Below are 21,001 nucleotides of genomic sequence, written 5' to 3'. Positions count from 1 at the left end.
TGCCTTCCTCTCAACCCTGAAATGTAAGGCTGAAGCTCCACCTTCTGGAAATGTTCATGAAGATCTCCAGAGACCTGAAGGAGATCAGCTCTAGTATCCTATTAATGGAAAAGGCATATCACCTAGGGCCTCACCGAGTAGACATGTGACACCTAAGACAACTGCAGAGAAGATGGAGCAAAGAAAAGAACTGGCACCAACATTTGACACCTGTATCAACATTGATTCTGTACTGAAGTTGACTTCTGACTTACCATTGAGGCTGACACCTACACCTCAGTTGTTGAAGTCAAGCACTGAAAAGGGCTGCTCATAGGACTGGGATAGAAGCTCAAGAAGTGCCCTTCATAGGGATAGGCATATCAAAGTCTACAATGAAAAGACTTCCAAGTCCTACACAGCGTCAGGGGATGGGGAGAGATGCAGCAGACTGCACTGGTCCCACCCCCAGCTACTCACCACTAGGCATCGATCCTAGCTTCAGGGGATGAGGCTCAAGAAGAATCAGGTCTAACGTTACTGAGACACCGGTGCAATGTCCAGTACCGAAAGCTCTTTACAATTCATTGCCACCAATAGCGAAGGTCTGTTGCTCATTACCCTCACCAAGGCATGCATTCTTCCCATCAATGGGCCAGGAACCTTCACTCTGAAGGCTACACGTAGTGCTGTTAAGAGATCTCTGGGCTTCTCCTACAAGCACTGGCCTTTCAAGACTGGCACTGGTTCTGCCAACACATGTGAGTCATCCATGTTCAGATGGTGAGCCACGAGGGCCCTATTGAGGGTATAAGAGTCCACCTTCACAACTGTCAAGGAACTGAGGAAGAGAAAGAGGTATTTCCCAGCAGCATCCTTGGCCTGACTTCTGACTGCAGAATAGCAAGAGGAGCTTGGTGCAGGGCTGAACAACACCAGTGTCCTGTGTCATCACGTAAAATCCTCTCCTTGTTGTCACTGGAGAAAGTAGTATTCTTGGCACTGGTACTAGTTGACTTGAAAGCACTATATGTGCTTCTTGTGCAGATTGCCAAGACTCTGGAGATTTGAGACCTTGATCAACTGGAAGTTCCACAAGCAGCTCAAAATCTTGTCAATTTCTGTTCCAGGAAGGATTGCCCTCCTTGTTAATGAAGGATTGCTAGACCCTATAACACCACTATAAGAAATAGTCTGGGCTGTTCACCTGACACTTGTTCATACGCAAGGAATGTTGTCTCAGGATGACTTGAGAGTACAAATATATGTCCTTGAACTGAGGGTCATCAGTCTAGTCTGTATAGCATTCCTGCCTATTCTCTGCAACTCTATGGTGCAAATCTTGACAGACAATGTGTCTGTGATGGGTGTACTATATAAACAAGCAAGGGGGTGCTCAATCATCCCCTTTTTGCTAGGGGAATCAAGTTTTGGGAGTGGTGTCATCAACACTTTGTGATCCCACTGCCTCAATGCCTTCCTACCAGGTCATTACTAATCTTGGGGTCTTCCTGAGAAGAAATACACTAACCAATCTTTAGAGGTTGCTGCAAAGATCCACCCTAGAACCAATGGTGGTCTCCAACCATAAACATATTTCCCACAGATGACAACACTGAATATCTCAAATCACAATTAAAAAAAAAAAAAGTGGAAAGAGAACTGCACAGCACAGAGCACTATTAAAACGTCCCACCAACCAGGATATTGATTCTCTTATCACTTACACCAATATAAACCTGGAGTAATTCTACTGAAATCAGTGGATATACACCAATATAAAACTGGCTTGAGAGAAGAATCAGGCCCAAATCCTTCAGGACATCAGGTAAGCACTGTTGGAGAAATCATAAGCATTGCTTACATAATGGAAACATCTTATTATTATATTACTATGACTTTTTTTCCTATTGCCATATTTCTGTTGCCACGGTAACTGATCATGAATTGTTCATAGTAAGTGACCTTGTTTTTGCTTTTATATATGCCAAGAGTTATTGTGCAGACGTTATTTATAGAATTACAGAGGTGATTGTGACTCTCTGTAGACATGCAGGTTTTGGTCTGCTTTATTGTTTTGTAGAATGAAAGGTTAAAAACATAAGATAGGAAAACGTTAACACTTCTTTGACTTCAGAAATATCTTTGATGTTACTCAGAAATGGAAAATTACAATTAATAATTCATAAAGCAGTTAGATGAAAACTTGCCAGCTAACATTGCTCTCTGCAATGTTCTTAATGCATATTTTTCTCTATTGGACATATCTGTGCTCTTGCTCTCTCTGATTTGGTCTTGTGTGCCTGATGTTTTCAGACAATAGTGAAAGAACTTTGTTAAATTTGCTGGCTAACAGTACAGAATGCACAGCTAATATTTATTTTAACAGACTTAACTTTCTCAACTGTCCTACATATAATCTCTTCTTACATGTTCCAGCTTCCTTTTTGTTTTTTACATTCTGAAATGACGGACAGTGAAGTAAAACAAAGCAAATTTCTATAGGCGTGTCATAAGCGACAATCCAGGAACCAAGGAAAATCAGCGTAACAAGAAAAATCAATATTAATAAAAACTAAATGAGGAAAGGCATATTGCATTAAGAAACACTTTTAAGAAATGGCCTCTAAATTTGGAAGTGCATGCTTGTGCGCACAATTGATAGGTAGAAAAACCTAAATTTAAATGGATAGTATTGCCATGAATAAAGTGGATATTTTCACATATTTGATGAGAAATCTTATGTGATTGCCAGTTGAATTTGCAAATTCCTTTTCTCACGACTCCAGAGTGAAAAATTGGAAGCCATATTGATGTGTTTCAGGGGAAAAAAAATACCGATCAGATGTATGATTTAATATGCAAATATCCAAGAAAACCGTGACACATATAAACTATTACACTAAAACATAACACAAAAAGTATTCCTGGATTTGTTGTTCTGAGAGAATCATGGCCTCAGATTTTTATTACAACACTTAGTATTTAAGCAACTGGTAAATAGGCTATATCAAATCAAATGCAGAAGAATCTATAGATAGTCAACGAGGAAATTCATTTATGTCTCATATAGATAATCAACTAGGAAATTCATGTGGAGGAACATCTCAGTATCCAAAAGAGGCTTTGTGACATTACCCAGGGTACAATCTGGACTGATAAACAGCTGTGTCCCCTCACCCCTCCAACCTGGGGTGCCTTTTATTTTACTTTGCTGTGAGAGCAACCACTCCTGGTTGGGTCACATGCAGCCTCCAGCATGTAAAATCACTCCCTGGTATGCTGTATGAGTGCTATAGACAGCCACTTATGAATAACGCTACAGTGTAGCACCAACCAACTCCCAGTCCCAGACTTGTCCCCCAGAAATGAGCGTCTTGTACAGCCCAGCGTCCTCCTGAACAATACAAGCTCATATAAAGTGTGTCATTTATTAATAGAAAATTATATGCACAAATCTTGTTATCCCAAATGGAGTTTCCCAAACACTTCAATCCAAAAGTACTGGTTTAGATAAAACAATTAAACAAATATATTAATTACAGAAAGATAGATTTTTAAGTGACTACAAGTAATGAGACATATAAATCTAAATTGGTTACAAAGAAATAAAGATAAAATGCAACTAACACCTAATAGCACTAGCAATCCTTTGATATATTTGAAAATCCAGACATCCAGCAGAAAGGCATCATTCTTTTTCCAGACAATAGCTGCAGAAGCAAGTTTTATAATTAACTTGGTGATTTTAGAATTTGTTTTGTGCCTTTCCCGTGACCTACTGATGACAAGATATATGCATGAGAAGTTGAAGTGAACCTATAATTGGTAAATGAATATTAGCATGGTATTGACTCCATTGATATGTTATGGTTCCAAACTTTTTTAAATGTATAATTCACATAAGTTCAAACCAACCAAACAAAAACAAACAGATTTGTCCTGTGAGTCTTGCACATTGAAAAAGGAGTTAAGTATGAGTTGCTTTGTGGACTTAATGACGTAGTGCAACATTTATGTATTTAATTTGGCATTTGGACAAGGGGTAGGGAGGGGTAATCTTAAGGGACTGGCGAGCAGTGTCATTTTGCAGCCACATCTATTAATCATTTACAATATTTCTTATTGTTACTAGATGCAATGTCATAGGAACATTATAAAGGGCCCAGTTCTGCCAGCCTGAAACAGCATACTAGCTTAGTCTCAAAGTAGTCCTCTTGGATTTAATTAGCCACTCTGTTTACTCCAGTTTTATGAGAATGTAGCTTCAGTGGTTTAGATGCAGTTAAAATAATGTTCAGGTACTTGAAGAATCAAGTAGTAATAGTAAGGTTGGGCCAAACCATTAGTCATATGTTTTCACTTTTAATTGTCTATTTTTCTAACTAATGTCATTGTGGTTAATCTTAATCTCAATGTACTGTACTTTATTGTCCCCTTCTGGAGAAAGAAGTCTTGTGATGTGAGATTTGATTTCTCTTCCTTTGTGCTTAGTAATCTAAGGTGGTCAGAAAATACTGTTGTTTTTTTTTTTCCTGACCTTTTACTGAAATATTCAGATGAGAAGATATTCAGCTGTTTTCATTGCTTTTCTGAATAAATTGTTGCACTTGGCATGGCCCACTGTTGGAAGACAGAATACTGAGCTAACTGGACCTTTGGTCTGACCCATTGTGGCCGTTCTTATGTTCTTGTCATTGTTTTTGCTTTCCTAATTTGAATCAGGGAATAATGATAAACTAGCCAGCAATATGAATCATGGAGAGTAATATTAGTACATCTTATAAAATGTTTAGTAGACTCAGTAGAGGCTTGAGTTACATACTAACATCTATAGTTTTCACAATACATTTAATAATGTTGTCAGTGAGTAGTTGGTGAACATTTACTTTTATGCTTTCCATATGCCTTTTAACCATACTTAACCTTCAACATCAAGTACAGGAAATTTGCCTATGCAATGTAATTTCATTGTGGTAAGACTAGCTCCATTGGAGCAACTGAAACTGTTTGAGTTTAGCAATTTCAGTGATGTCTCCAAACAAATGGGACATACTTTTCACAAACAAAGGTGAAGGTTTCCTCAAATTCCATTAATTAATTTAACTGGTACAGAATTCTTGATTCTCAGTTTAAACCATTCAACTGTGAACTGTTATATTGTCAGTGGAATGTTAATGTGTTAGTTTTGTGAAAATTTGATCGGTACACCCAAGTATACAAGACACAGCATAGAAGATGGGTCTAAGCAGCAGGCTGTAACTATATTAAGTAACTATAATCAAATCAGTGGGGTTTTAAGAGTTCCTGTAGCTCTACCATGCAATGAAAAGGTCAGGATCAGAAAGAATGTTAGCTGTAAGCCACAATCAAGTGAGTGGGAAGCCAAGCCTTCCCAATCAATCCAGCCCAGTGATTGAAAATCGAACTGCTTTCCTTTCATGCTACAGGATAAGGGCAGTGACAAGAAGAGCCTCAACTTGCATGAGATATATGACTTCCTCTACTCTGGCCAAGCAAATGAATGCCCCTCAGCTGAGCCCTCTAGTTTACCTTAGGGTCAAGTCTCTTCCATGAAAAGACGGTTACTCACCTTTGTAACTGTTGTTCTTCGAGATGTGTTGCTCATATCCATTCCAGTTAGGTGTGTGCGCGCCGCGTGCACATTCGTCGGAGAAACTTTTGCCCTAGCAACACTCGGCGGGTCGGCTGGGCACCCTGGATTGGCGCACTATGGCGCGATATGGATTATCCCAGCCAACCGGGCACCCTTCGTTCCTCTTCTGTGCTACTCGACAGGTGGGGAGGAGGGTGGGTTTGGAATGCGATTGAGCAACACATCCTCGAGAACAACAGATTTACACGGTGAGATAACCATCTTTCTGTCTTCGAGTGATTGCCTCATAATCCTTTCCAGTCTAGGTGATTCCCCAGCCTTACCTAGGCAGGGAGTCACGAGTTGAATTTTGCGCACTGCATAACCCACTCTGCGCCAAAGGCTGCTATCTTCTTAGACTGTTGCGACAGGGGCTAGTGCGAGGCAAAGGTGTTGGACCGATGACCAAGGTCGCTGGCGGCATATTCTCCTGCGGTAGGCACAGGGCCAGGAAAAGCGGCTGATGAGTTGAGCTCTGGTTGAATGCCGCCGTGAAGATGGCCACGAAGGGACACGAGCTAGGTCATTAGCATGGCGGATTGCACGCCGTTACCCAAGAGGGATCCTTGCGGGGAGACTGGTTTAGACCTTTCATTCCGTTCCGCAAAATGCCACGAACAGTTGGGTATAGCTTTCCGAGATAGCTTTGTCGCTTCAATATAAGGCGCACATCTAAGGATGTGTAACTGCCGTCATCGGGAGAGTGAGGCTTTGGAAATAAAGACCGGGGAGGAATATGTCTGGTTGGTATGAAGGTTGACACTACCTTAGGGGACGCCGGATGAGGTTGAAATGTACCTTGTCCTTGTGAAGACTGTTTGAGTGGGGTCCACCAATGAGCGCTCGAAGTTACGGGACCCTTCTGGCCGAATGTAGATGGCCACAGGCAAGGACTGTGTCACGACGGTAAGGCAGCGAGCACGTCGTTAGTGGCTCCAAATGGCGGGTATTGTCTGTTTTAGGACTAAATTGAGATCCCAGGTAGGGGCAGGGTGATGTACAGGGGGATAGAGGCGCTCTAGGCCCTTAATGAATCTAGTGACCAGGGGGTGGGAGAACACGGAGTGGCCACCCTCTCCTCGATGGAAAGTGGAGATAGCCGCCAAGTGCACCCTCAGAGAAGATGTTGCCAGGCCCTGCTGCTTAAGGTGCCAGAGGTAGCCTAGGACCGTGGGAATCGAGGCCTCCAAGGGAGTAGCGTCCTGTGTTGCACACCATCAAGAGAAGCGTTTCCACTTTGCCAGATACGTAGATCGAGTGGAAGGCTTTCTGCTACTGAGGAGAATATGCTGTACCGGAGCGTACAGCGTAACTCTGCTGTGTTTAGTCATGCAGGAGCCACGCTGTGAGGTGAAGGGCTTGGAGGTCTGGGTGGCGGAGCCTGCCGTGGTCCTGCGTGATAAGGTCTGGTAGGAGAGGGAGGGAAACTGGAGTGGCCATGGACAGGTCGAGCAGGGTGGTGTACCAGTGCTGTCTGGGCCACGCAGGCGCAATCAGGATCAGATGCGCTTTGTCCCTGCCGAGTTTTATCAGGACCTTGTGCACCAGAGGGAACGGTGGGAAGGCGTATAGCAGGTGGTGCCTCCACGACAGGAGGAATGCGTCCATGATCGATCCTGGAGAGAGACCCCGAAAGGAGCAGAACTCCTGGCACTTCCTGTTGGAGTGGGAGGCGAACAGATCTATGAGGGGAAATCCCCACCTCTGGAAGATTGAATGGATGACATCTGGTCTTATCGACCATTCGTGACAGAGGAAGGATCGGCTCAGCCAATCCGCCAGAGCGTTCCGAACCCCCGGGAGAAAGGACGCCACCAGGTCTATCGAGTGGGCTATACAGAAGTCCCAGAGTCGAATGGCCTCTTGACACAGGGGAGAAGAGCGGGTCCCCCCCCGTTTGTTGATATAATACATGGCCGTTGTGTTGTCTGTAAACACAGAGACACAACGGCCATGAAGATGTTGCTGGAACGCCTGACACGCGAGGCAGACTGCTCTCAACTCCCGGATGTTTATGTGGAGCATCAGCTCCTGCGACGACCAAAAGCCCTGGGTACGAAGGTGACCTAGGTGGGCCCCCCAACCGAGGGATGACGCATCCGTCGTTAAGGACAGCGAAGGCGGCGATGGATGGAACGGCATCCCTGCACATACCAGGGATGGAGCTAGCCACCAATCGAGAGAGCGTAGGGGGCTCGGGGGAACTGTCACCAGGACATCTATAGGGTCCCTGCCCAGGCGGAAGACTGAATTGAGCCACGTTTGAAAGGGTCGCATGCGGAGCATGGCATATTTGGTCACATAAGTACATGCGGCTATATGTCCCAGTAGGCCGAGGCAGGTGCAAGCCGAGGTGGTTGGGGAGGTCTGCAGATCTTGAATGATCGATACGATCGTCTGGAAGCAGGGCTGAGGGAGGTAGGCCCTGGCTTGAGTGGAGTCCAGCGTTGCCCCTATGAAGTCTAGCCTTTGTGTGGGGACCAGAGTGGATTTTTCGGCGTTGAGGAGCAGCCCCAACCGGGAGAATAGGTCCGTGATTATGCCGACATGCTGTCAGACCTGAGTCTGGGAGGTCCCCTTGATGAGCCAGTCGTCCAGATACGGGAATACATGTATCTGTTGCCGGCGGAGGTGGGCGGCGACGACGGCCAAGCACTTCGTGAATACCCTTGGGGCTGTGGAGAGGCCGAAGGGGAGGACCGTAAATTGGAAGTGCTGGTGGTTGACCATAAAGCGAAGATACTTCCTGTGTGGAGGAAAGATGGCAATGTGGATGTAAGCGTCCTTCATATCGAGGGTGGCATACCAATCTCCAGGATCCAAGGACGGGATAATCGTTCCCAGGGAGACCATACGGAACTTCAACTTGATCATCCATTTGTTGAGGCCTCACAGGTCTAGGATAGGCCTGAGGCCTCCCTTGGACTTGAGAATCAGAAAATAGTGGGAATAAAATCCCTTCCCCCTCTCGTCTAATGGTACCTTCTCTATGGCTCCCGTGGCGAGGAGAGATTGTACCTCTTGTAAGAGGACTTGCTCGTGAGAGGGGTCCCTGAAGAGGGACTGGGTTGGGGGGTGGGAAGGCGGGGATGAAGCAAATTGGAGGTGGTATCCTTGCTTCACCATGCGTAGAACCCAGAGATCTGAAGTTAGTTGGGACCACGCCGGGAGGAAGTAGGAGAGACGGTTGGAGAAAGGAGGGGAAGGATCCTGCCTTGAGACTGGTACGCCGTCCCCGGGCGCACCTTCAAAAGTTGGACTTAGGCCCCGGTGGTGCCTTTGAGGGCCCATGGTTTTGGCCCCCTTGGGGTCCGGATTGGCGTCTACGGCCACCCCGCCCGCGCCTCCTACTGAGGTCCTGCCTGTGCTGAGGCGTAAAGTACGGACGGTGAGGTCTGAAGGGTCTACGTTGGGTCACAGGGGTATGCATGCCCAACAAGCGCATGATGACCCTATTGTCCTTCAAACTCTGCAACCTGGAGTCAGTCTTCTCTGAAAACAAACCCTTGCCATCAAAGGGTAAGTCCTGGATGGTATATTGGAGCTCAGCTGGCAGGTTGGAGACCTGGAGCCAGGAGATACGCCTCATGGTAATACCAGAGGCTAAAGTTCTGGCTGCCAAGTCGGCCGCATCTAGGGAGGCTTGGAGAGAGGTTCTGGCCACTTTCTTCCCTTCCTCCAGGAACGCGGCAAATTCCTGGCGTGAGTCCTGGGGCAGTAGTTCCGTGAACCTACCCACGTCCGCCCAGGTGTTATAGCTATACCGGCTCAAGAGAGCCTGCTGGTTGGCCACTCAGAGCTGCAGGGCCCCCGCTGAATACACCTTACGACCCAGGAGGTCCATCCGCCTAGCCTCCTTGGATTTTGGGGCTGGCACCTGCTGGCCATGGCATTCCCTTTAATTGACCGACTGGACAACTAATGAGGAGGGAGGAGGGTGAACATATAAGTACTCATACCCCCGAGAGGGTACCATGTACTTTCTCTCGACTCCCTTTGCTGTCGGGGGAATGGAGGCTGGGGACTGCCATAAGGTGTCGGCAGTGCCTAGATAGTCTTAATAAATGGCAGGGCCACCCTGGTGGGGACATCCGCGGACAGGATGCTCACTACGGGGTCCTCGACCTCCGGGACTTCTTCCACTGGGAGGTTGATGTTGAGTGCCACCCTGCGAAGGAGGTCCTGATGGGCCCTGAGGTCTATCGGCGGGGACCCTGATGAGGAGGTCCCTGCCACAACCTCATCTGGGGAAGAGGAGGATGATACTCCGGGGATGAGAGGGTCCTGGATGGCCTCCTGCTCCAGTGGTACCGGAGAGTCTGGAGGGTGGGTCGTCTGCTCCTCCATCTCAGCTGGGCGGGGATGGGTAATGGTGGCCTCTGATGCCCGATATTCTGAGGCAGCAGAGTGGGTCTGGACTAGAGGAGCACCTTGGGCTTGATGGTATGCCCAGGGTGTCCAAAAGTACCACTGTCGAGGTCTCATGTCTTAAGACCGGATGTCCTGGAAAACCCCCGTAGGTTCCTCCGTATCGCGGTCCTGGTCGTACTAACTGTCCACATGGGAGGATACCGACGCCTGCCTGGACGGCCATGGGGGAGCAGAGAAACCTGGAGCAGAAGTCCTGATGGACCTTGCTCCCCTCCTCAGCGGGGACCGGTGCCAGTACTCAGAGCGGTACTGAGACCGGGACCTGCGACCAGACCGGTGCCGGGAGGTCGACTGGGATCTCAAGTCCCTGCGGCGGGATCGGCTCCTGGAGGTACGGTGCCTGGGTCGGTGCCGGAAACAAGAGCAGTGCCGCGAGTAACGAGTCGGAGAGCGAGAGTCTGACCGGTGCCGTGGAGAGGAATGGTGCCGGGACTGCGAGCGGCGTCGAGAGCGAGAGCGTCGCCTCGACCAGGAGCGCCTGCGGGACCGTGACCTTGAGCGGTGCCGGTCTACTAAGCCGACAGACGGCGGTCTGGTCAGGGCCGGCTTGCCCATAGATTGGAGTACCCACACTGGCAGTGCGGGGGGTAGGGGCAGTGCCGCATCAGTGATGGCGATCAGGTCTCTTGCCGCTGAAAACATCTCCGGTGTAGATGGCATAGTGAGCTCTACCATGGCGGGTGCCAGGGAGCTGTCAGGCGCCAGACTCGACAGCCCTCGGGGGGCCGGAGTCAACGGTGCCGGTTTAGGCGGTGCCGTGGCAGGTATCGGTGCCGGGCGGTCCAGTTTAGGCACAGTCTCATGCTGCTCTGGTAACACCCGCGTCGCAGCCAGAGTCTTAGCCTTCTTCGACCTCGGGGAGAGGGAGCGGCATGGAGTCGATTTCGGTGCTGGTGGTGGCCGGTGCTGGGAGTCTTCAGGCGTACCAGTGAGGTCCAGTGCCGTGGGGGTGCCTCTGTTCACCGGCTGACTCGTGCTCGGTGCCGAAGGTGAAGGTGTTAAGGCTGCTTCCGTGAGGAGCTGTTTTAATCTGCTGTCCCGCTCTTTCTTAGTTCGCTGCTTGAAAGCCTTGCAAATGGAGCACTTAGCAGATAAGTGCGATTCCCCGAGGCACTTCAAACGGGAGTCGTGGGGGTCTCCTGTTGGCATCGGCCTGTGACAGGCCGAGCACTGCTTGAAACCCGGTGAGCCAGGTATGAGCTCCGGCACTGGGTGCGGGGAAGAGGCTACTCCCCGAACCCCGCTAACAAGTACTAAGTAACAAACTATTAAATTATGAACTACAACTAAATCTAACTATATGTAAGAACAAGAACAACAACTATATATACGATAATGAGAAGAACAACTACGAGTAGCTAGGGAAGGTGGAGGTCAGCTAAGCCGCACTCCAGTGTTCCAACGACCGACACGGGTGGTAAGAAGGAACTGAAAAGTGGCCAGGTCGGCTGGGGTATATATCTGGCGCCATAGCGATGCCACTCCAGGGGGCGCCCAGCCGACCCGCCGAGTGTTGCTAGGGTAAATGTTTCTCCGACGAACGTGCACGCACACACCTAACTGGAATGGATATGAGCAATCACTCGGAGAAGAATACTAGCATCTCCCTGCCGATGAACCCAGGCCTCTGGAGTGCTATGGTAAGATGAAATCCACAGGGCATGAGCCAGGTTTGCCATGTGGGAAAATTCTTTCCTAACCTTAGAAGGTCATCTGACCATACCCTCAGTATTTCCTGGAGACCTAGTGACTGCTTCTACCAAATACAACCCAATGAAGGGATGCGCAGGATAGGTGGATGCTGCTTGACCCTTGCCTGAATGGGGCCAAACTGACCAATCATGTTGGCTAACTTCCAAAATGGCCAGTGGTGCTCAATGGGTGGAGGTGGGGAAGTAAAAACAGTGTCCTGCTCATGAGCACTATCCTCCCCATCCTTCCAAGAGCACAATGTGGAGATGCCAAGGAGCAAGGTCAGGCAGGGAGATGGAGCTGTTTTGCTCCTGCCTCCCAAATAAGTTAGGTTTCCTGGTACCTATTCACTGCTGCTTCAACCATGTCCTTCTCCTAACCAGTGCTTAATTTGCAATGAAAGAGATGCTGGGGCTGAAGCAATTAGGTGCCAGGGATCAAGCAATTTTTTTTTTCTTTGAAAACTGATAGAACAAGCCTGATACAAGTGCCTGGGAGCTATGAGCTGTTAAGTCTAAAGGTGCCGGGGCTCAGTTCTGGCAAGACCTGGCACAGATTAACATTTGTAAATAAACTTGCAAAATTGGATTTTTCAGTTCTCATTTGAAGGTCCTGATCCTGAAGATTTACATGCATATTTAGAGTTTCTCATGTGCGTATTTGCAAAATCTGGGGCTCAGATGTCTGGCAAAAGCCACAGCAGATGTCTGTGAGTAGCTGACAGTGATGTAAGAAAATAAATGCATACCAAATAAGTTCTGCATGGATTACTAAAACTGACCTAGAAATGATCAGAGTGGGAGCTTTAAGGTCTTGAATCAAGTGATCTAGGAATGTAGGGTGGTTCTGGTTTTGGTTTTTCCCCTATATGGAATGAATACATTTTGGATACTTCACATCTGAGGCACTGAGACAGGAGATGGGTTCATGACTGTGCATAATAGACATGAAAAAAACAGGGCTGTACAGTTTTAAATTACATGTGGTTCCTTTTAAAATGCACAACAGAATTGTTAGACTGCCGAATACAAATGAATTACATTCACTAATTTAAGAACTGCTTTCCATTTGGATTAGAGCCCAGGTCAGTTAATAAAGGAGGAAAGCTTGCTCCAAAATGAACAGTAGTTAAAGCAATTAGGAAAGAAATGTTACTTAACCTGCCTGTTTCAGATTGGACTTCTGTGGACAAACATTTATTGGGAATAAGTGATTAAAAACAAGCTATTTACCACTTATGAAATGTCCAGTGTGGTCCAGAAAAGGGATGTGAGAACATGCATCAGGTTAAATAAATACGCATTTATAGATCAAGCACTGCTGATTTTAGGTAATACAAAAATGGGTTTGATTTTATATAAAATACATCATATGATTTAAACCTACAGATACAAACTTGATTGGGGGTCCTGAAAAGTTATTTATGCACTTAAGTTCATTCACTTAAAGCTTTATTATGCTATATATTAGTAGTGGGTGGGAGCATTTGAACTATATGTGATAATTTACGTTTGAGTGCTTATTCTATTTCTACTTTTTTCCTTTGATTAATTGCTATTAATGTAATTTATTGTATGTTAAATTATAGATTAATTTGTAGACCTGCTGGTAACAAAGCCATGAAATGTCATATTCTTTTTATATATGATCTAGATTCACAGAAGATTAGGGTTGGAAGGGACTTCAGTAGGTCATCTAGTCCAACCCCCTGCTTGAAGCTGAACCAATCCCCAGACAGAGTTTTATTCTGGTTCCCTAAATGTCCCCCTCAAGGATTGAACTCACAACCCTTAGTTTAGGAGGCCATTGCTCAAACCAATGAACTATCCCTCCCCCTATTTAATCTTTTGTCCGCTGCCAAATATGTTACTATCCCTCCCCTTATTTAATCATTAATCCCCACTGAACTATCCCTCCTCCTATTTAATCTTTTGTCCGCTGCCAAATATGTTACTTTATGTATCCCCCCATGTGCAAAATATTAGATATAAAATTATATGAGAGAGTTTTGAGAAGTGAAATTCACGAGCGGTTTAGAATTACTCCACTGAATAAAAGTCGTTTGACATATGTAATCCAGATTGCTTCAAAGAATGCTAGTTACATTTCACAATTCCTACTGTGCATTAATTCTTAAATATTTTTTTGCTTCCATTTCAGTCACAGTTTATCACTTTTATATACTTGGCACAGATCATAAATTTCCTTCAAGTCTATATATCTATCTCAATTCTATCTCAGTTCTGGTTTTCTTCAGTTTGTCTTCACACTGCTTGACTATTGGGGTATACCTAGAGTTCAAAGTTTTGCAATTCATATTTCAATTCCTAAATAGACTTGATCTCAAGTATCTTACTTCACTTCTGGCACCCTGCTCACAGTATCTTGCCCTTTGGTTAGAAGACATAGAGCATAGAATCTTGTGGGCTTCTGTAGGGCAGTGCTTTCTCAAATTAGCTCTCCCTTCTTGAACTTAGAAAGGTAACAGGTAGCTGGTTTTAAGCAGATAATTTTTCAGTTTCAAGAGGTCTTCAACATAGCACACTCAGTCAGGTTTTGTTTTGAATTCAGTGTATATATGTTGGCTTAAGAACAAACCATTTTATTACAGTGGCATGCAGACTATAGCCCCACAGAAGAACAGTAAGACAGATACATAATGTATATAAAACAGGCATTGTGCCTTCCCCAAAGAATCCGAGAGACTTTGAAGAATGGATGCATTATTATGGACAGTGGATGATCGCAATGTTTTTCCAACTAGAAGGTTTTGGAAATGACTGAATATTGTGATGAAATGTATGAAGTTACGATAGAAGTAGAGGGTTAAAAATAAGATGTTGTAGAACCCTGTTCATTGGGGAGTATGAGGTTTGGCTGGATCAGCAAGGGAAAGACATCCCTGTAGTCCTGCCAGCATGGAGAGGATTGGTTCACTACCCCCATTATTTTTCCCTCATCAGTTTTATATAGGGATAGGACAGGGTTTGGGCAGAGACTGGTGGCCCTTAGTTCCCACTCTTTTGGCCTGACTTTCCCATCCATGGGCCATGAAAGTAACTCTTTCTTTTGTCCAATATCCTCTGCACTGGGTTTTTTAATCTCGTAATAATACTGCACTCTCTCCCTGTCTTTTCCTCTCGACTTAGTGTGCGCCTTGGTCTTGTACAGGGAAAAAGAGGGAAATGGGAAGGCATCTTGTGCCTTTCACCTTTTGCAGACCTTTGCATAGCTGGCCACTTTCTAGACCTCACTATTAAACAATAACCAGAAGACTTAAAGTGCAATCACTTTCTCTTTTTCCAGACATATTAGCTTTTTAAAAAATTTCTGGTCCTTAATTTATTGCAACTATTTTAAAAAAAAAGTTGTGCTCTTATTCACTCTAATGCTAAAAGATCTCAATCCTTCTTCAATAATTTACTCTCATAATAACCAGTAAAATGAACATTAGTAATCTTCCTTTAAGGCAGGAACCTAGTTGATGCTGTTAATTCAAATTCCAGCTGCAATATTATAAATAGGAAGTGACGCTTTGGGCACGTCCTCCCAGACTTCTGAAGGAGTACACAGTATTTTTTAGCTTGTCAGACCACTGGATGACACTGCTGTTCCACTCTGATAAAGCTATAAGTGTGTGAGGAGAAGAATATAATTCAACCTTTTATATGAGATGGTTTAAATACAAAAATATTGACTACTTTGAAAGTTGTCACTGAATGCCACAATTAGACATTTCTGATTGTGTCAGACAGTCAAGAAGCCTTTCACGATACTGCATTCAAACTCTGCTTGACCCCATTGGTGCAGACTTCAGTAGGAATTGTATTATGCAAGTGAAAACTGACTCGGCCCATTATTTATTTTTTCCATTTAATCCTCATTTCCCGTTTCACTCAGTTGTATCTTCAGAACAAATAGTTCTGATATATGTCGGAAGGGAAAACGTATGGCTGATCTAGCCAGTAAGACTTTCTTGACCTATCTGACAAATGGTTATAGGTAAAGGGGAGGAAGGAAGTCTGATTTAACTAGACAGTGAACTTAGAAAATGATTGCATCTGTACTCACTGGGTTTATCATTTCTGTCTTATGTCAGGCAAATAATTTTGCAAATCTTTCCATTTGTTAATTACACTGCAGTATACAGTAATATGGGTGGCAGAAGAGACAACTGATCTCAGAATGGTTTTACATGTCCAATGTGTATATATTTACATGGTAAACTCATCAGATTGGTGCAGAAGTTCTTTTAAACCAAAATTTCACACCTGTCAATGCCAAAAATAGAAAGCTCTGTAGTGCTGCTTAATTCCCATTAGTCCATTTATCAGATTTGAATAGAAGCACAAGTGACAAGTTTTTCACAAGGTGCATCATCATCAAGCTCTTCTAAGAAAGAACAGGATACTGAAGAATTGAAATATCATGCTATGTACACAGATTAGGTAGAATTAAGAATATGAAATTCCGTTTGCAGGGGAAAATAGTAGAAAAACCAGTCTTCTATCTTGAATTTGCATTAGTGTGGAGGATGTTGGAGTAATGTTTAAAACAAACAAACAAACAAAACTCTATCCTGCCACTGCAAAGAGAGAGAGGGGGATTACAGGCCATGTGTCTTTAAAATCGAGTATAATATCTGTGTCTTGAGCTGACTATTTTTATAATAATTTGGTCTCTGATTTCCTAGTGTCCAGGCAACAGTAGACATAGGGCACCTTTTGGGGAACTGATGGGTACGTAACCCTTGCTTTCTCTGCCTTAGCTACTTTCTTCTAAAGACAAATTTCATATTCAAATAGTACCTCTCAGGACAGTGTTAGAGGTCCCAACGGGTACAGTACATTCAAAAGTATGCCTGAGATAGATCCTCTTTGTCTTCACTACTGTTGGACCAGTTGAACCATCATCTTGCAAGCATGTCAGTATTTTTGTTTTACTCACAAGTATGCTCTAATTGAAATTAGTAAAGTATGTGCATACTTGTTTGTAGGATCAGGGCTTGGAATTTTGTTAAGAAATGAAATTGAACAAATCTCCCCTCCCCCTCCACCCCGTGATTAAAATAATTAACTATTGTCTGTAAAACCTCTCTCTGTCTCTCTAAATCCTTTTCTTGTCCCAGGTACGGGAGCAAGGTATTCAGATTTTGAGATTACCATGAGGATTTATTCTTTTTCTTCTCACCCCTTCAGTATTTACAATAAGAATCTGCAGTCTTCTTGATTGTCTTTCATGGTGTCTTCCCCCCCACCCCCCAGAGTGGGAAAAAAGATGAACTAGTTTTATAAGAATTGAGTGTTTTTACATGATACATGAAATGGTTCCAGGAACAGTATTTGGCCCAGGCCATAGCAGTCTTCAAGGCAGTTACCTAAGTTGCCTAATACTGTAGAAAGTCAAATTAAAGGTTTGTTTCATTTAGCTTATGTAGCTGGATAAGATCAAACAAAATGCCCTACTTGCACATGCCAGTCTATGTGAAATGGCTTTTTGATCGTCTTCATGCATATCTAAACTACACCTCCAGCTTCTTTACAGGAGCCCAGCTTATTTGTCTTTTATCATAATGGTTCATTGCCCCCCTAAGCTTTTTCTCTTTTAAAAGAGCTACAGTTAATTTCCCATTTCTTACATTTTGCACTGAATCATTCCAGCTCCTAAAAGTCGTGGGGGAGAGAGTAAGTAGGAAGTAGTGAGAAGGAGGGTTATTCCCCTTGGATATATAATTTTTCATTCTTAGCATAGGTCATTTGAGTATTATAGAGGTCTTGCCCTAACTGCAAGTTCGCATAATTTATCTATTTCTACCACCTTTAAGAAAATGCCTTAACTGTGTTAGAGATGATGATTGGGTCCATAATTTTATCATATCCCTCTCCTTCAGGAATAATCAGAATTGTATCCCTATACTTTGGTATATTCACTTTTTGTTTTAAGGTTACATCTTACAATATTTTTTATTGTTTATTATAGATTGTACAGCACTTCAGAACATAGGATGCCATTCATCAATAATGGCCCTGATTCTGCAGTTACTTATCTACATGTTTAGCTTTATGCACCTGAGTCGTCATGTTGAGTTCAGTGGGACTACACATGTGTAGAGTGAAACATGCATAAATCTGTGCCCAATGGGGACCAAAAAGCTATTTTAGGCTAAAGTGTGAATCTTTTGCTCAGGATAGTCAGAAGATTTTGACTAACAAAAACTTCCCTTGTGACTTTAATTGGACAAAGTTGTACAAGTTCTCAGCTGTTCTGGCCTGAGCTAATGATGTATTGCTGTGGTCTGTAAAACAGTTGCTATGTTTCAGGAGTGGGTGATATGATTCCTACATGGAGTATAAAAGTAGTGTGCAAATCTGTTTGGAAAGAGATTCAAGGTCTATCTGCATGTGAAGTGATACATAAATAAATAATATGGAAAAGCAAGAGAGAATATTATTCCTGGTTAACATCAAAAGTTGAACTTATAATATATGCATAAAAGATGGCTGTAGTTCAGTAAACCATACTGTTTCACACAAACTAACTGTGTGATAGCTAGAGATAATGTCAGGTCTGGAATTTATGACAGAGAGATCTGGTCTGGCTCAGAAAGAGTGGCTAATTTTTTGATGTGAGGAAAATGTGAAAGTACTATAGTACTACTCAGCAAAGAAAATATATTGAGCTACTTTGTTCTAATAAATTGAATGCAGCCTAGTTTGGTCATGAAATTCTAATTTGTTCTTGAAAACATAGTATATTAGGAAAAACTGTAGCATACGTAAGGAAATTACATATTTAACTTCCAACATTCAGGGTTTTTTTTAAATACTACATGTGTTATGTTACTTGTTTATATTAGGATATATTTTCTCTTTAATAAACTTTGTAAACCATTACATAACATGGAACATGGAAAAACTGCTGTGTACATTAGTACAGTAACCACCAAACAAGTTACAGTTTTGTATAGTGTAGATTGAGCATGTCTGAGCCTCCTCATGACATCCAGACATAGAGCATATGCCAGGAATTCTTTGTTGCTGCTCCTGAGTTAGGAGCAGGACACTAAAAAGGGAGAATGATAATGCCCTGCCCCCCTTCCTTCTCACTTTGTCTGCCAACTGGGGCCAGAAAACCATAGGGAGCACATATTGCAGCTTGCTAATGGATCAAGCAAATTGAACTCCTCTTCCTGTGCTCAAGGAGCAGTGCTGCAGTCACCATGCCTCTCTTACATGGTTAGATTACTATAAAAAGGTCCCTTAAAATGTAGAAATCTAATTATTTTTGTACAGAAAGATACTGTATAGCAATTTGTTAAAAATTCATCCAGTTGGGTACTGTGGAAATTAATATCTGCACTCAGAAAGCTAACTATTTACAGGGTATAGCAACAACTTTATTGAACCAATACATTTAGGAACAGTACTGCACATTTTGATATGCCAGTAGGTGGCACACTTTATATTAGCCATAACTACATACATGTATGGACACAATCATATAGGTATCTTTTATATAGGACTTTGTAGACATGTAGTATTATGCCTTAAAATCCTGATTCTAATTTACATTCTCACTGTTCACCTGCTTTAATGCCTTTCAGTTTGGTTGTCAACAGCTAAGGAAAGAAAATGATAGATTTTCATATAATTACTGAAAATAAATTTGAGTATAATATACCAGTATGTGAATAACTGGCATTTTTTGTACTTTAGTAGAGAAATGATGTGTCTGCTCAGTTTCTTCATTATTCTTGATCGTATGAAGAGGATGTTGTTCATTGGTTATATTGTAAATCTCCTGAAGGTACCTGAGGTAGTTGTGACTTAGTTCTCCACAGACTTGATGTTACCGTACTGCTTCAAAGTGATAGAAGAAATGCTTAACCATGAAACTGAGGTACTTAGATGACTTGCTAAAATATAACACACCACCTCTAGTTTGATTACAAACTTTCATATCTGCTTCTGTTTTCTCATTGTATGTGATTTGTGCCCTCAGTTTAAGTGCTATAATATACATTCCTTACATAACAATAAACATTCACATTTTATTTTTGTTTTACAAAATGAATTTTTGAAAGGCCTAAATTGCATAGCATAATTTTGGTTGTTTTAAGATAAACACCCATAATTAAACATGAAATTTAGTTATTCTGAAAAAATGCTTCAAGTGACTTTTCAATGAGGGCATTGTTGCTCTCCACAGGAAGTTAGTTGTGGAATGCAACATCACAATTATGCTTGCAATTATTTTTAAACAGTGTGTGATATATGAAGGGAAACAGACCTAAACAAAGGAACACAGTTTTATTTGCTATCATGTTATTATTTTATGCAGATTTAAGGTTTTCTCAAATATGCAAAAATAGTAACAGGGACATGAAAAGAAAGCATCCTTTGCTGTATATCTTACAAATTTCTGCAGAAAATAGTGTTCTCTCCTTCTGACCAGAAAATCAAAATTGCTGTGGAAAATTGAGCAATAATTTTACATAGTCAAGAAACCTGTCCTATCTGGTATGTTTTAATGCCATAATTCAGTCTGCCTTGCAATAGCTGATTTTTGAGCCTTTTGATCCTTATGTTGAATGGTAATAATAATAAAAACAAAAATAAAAAAAAAAGCAAGGAGTCAGATTTGTTTAATCCTGCAGAGTAAAAACACAGAACAGTCTAACGAATGGCTCCACTTTCCAAAAATTGCGTCTCAGTGATGAAAAAGGGAGGTGTATTTCTGCTTTTGGAATGATTTGATCTTGGTGGAACATGACAAAGGAATGCCTAAATTGCAGAATGTAATGCACACTGGTGGATTAAATCAGTGAAGTCAGGTAGATAATTGTACTTGAATAGTTAAGCCATAGCCTGTGAAAAAATAAACACTTGGGTGGTGAGATCCAAATAGGCTGCAGTGAACTGCTACTGATCATTTCTGGAGTGGATATACTCCAATGATGTTCAAAGCCAGACGTCTTTGTCTGCAGTGAAAAAATAATTAAAGCTCCAAGGAACAGAACATAGATGAGACATTGTTATTTTTACACTTCCATGTTTCTTTTTTTATCATAAATCTGGAGGGCTGGTTGCATGCCCTCTGCTTCAAAGTACTGTTAATCAAGAAGGCATTAAAATTTGAAAAATGTCCTATGTTTTCAGGGTTGTGACTTTGACACTTCTGAACCTACTTTCTGTTACTTATAGTAGATTTAGCTTTTGATTAGATGTGACAAGATAAGAGACA

At 43.1% G+C, this 21,001-nt stretch overlaps 1 protein-coding gene across 8 annotated transcripts in view; it reads left to right on the top strand.

Moving 5' to 3' along the window:
- The window catches only part of RBFOX1 (RNA binding fox-1 homolog 1), a 2,554,959-nt gene that overhangs the window by 985,341 nt on the left and 1,548,617 nt on the right, over positions 1 to 21,001 (top strand). The window lies entirely within an intron of this gene.

This window comes from Chelonoidis abingdonii, chromosome 9, assembly GCF_003597395.2.
Source record: "Chelonoidis abingdonii isolate Lonesome George chromosome 9, CheloAbing_2.0, whole genome shotgun sequence".
NCBI classification, from domain to species: Eukaryota; Metazoa; Chordata; order Testudines; family Testudinidae; genus Chelonoidis; species Chelonoidis abingdonii.
The sequence above is the reverse complement of the archived record's forward strand: the minus strand, read 5'-3'. Positions and strand labels throughout refer to the sequence as shown.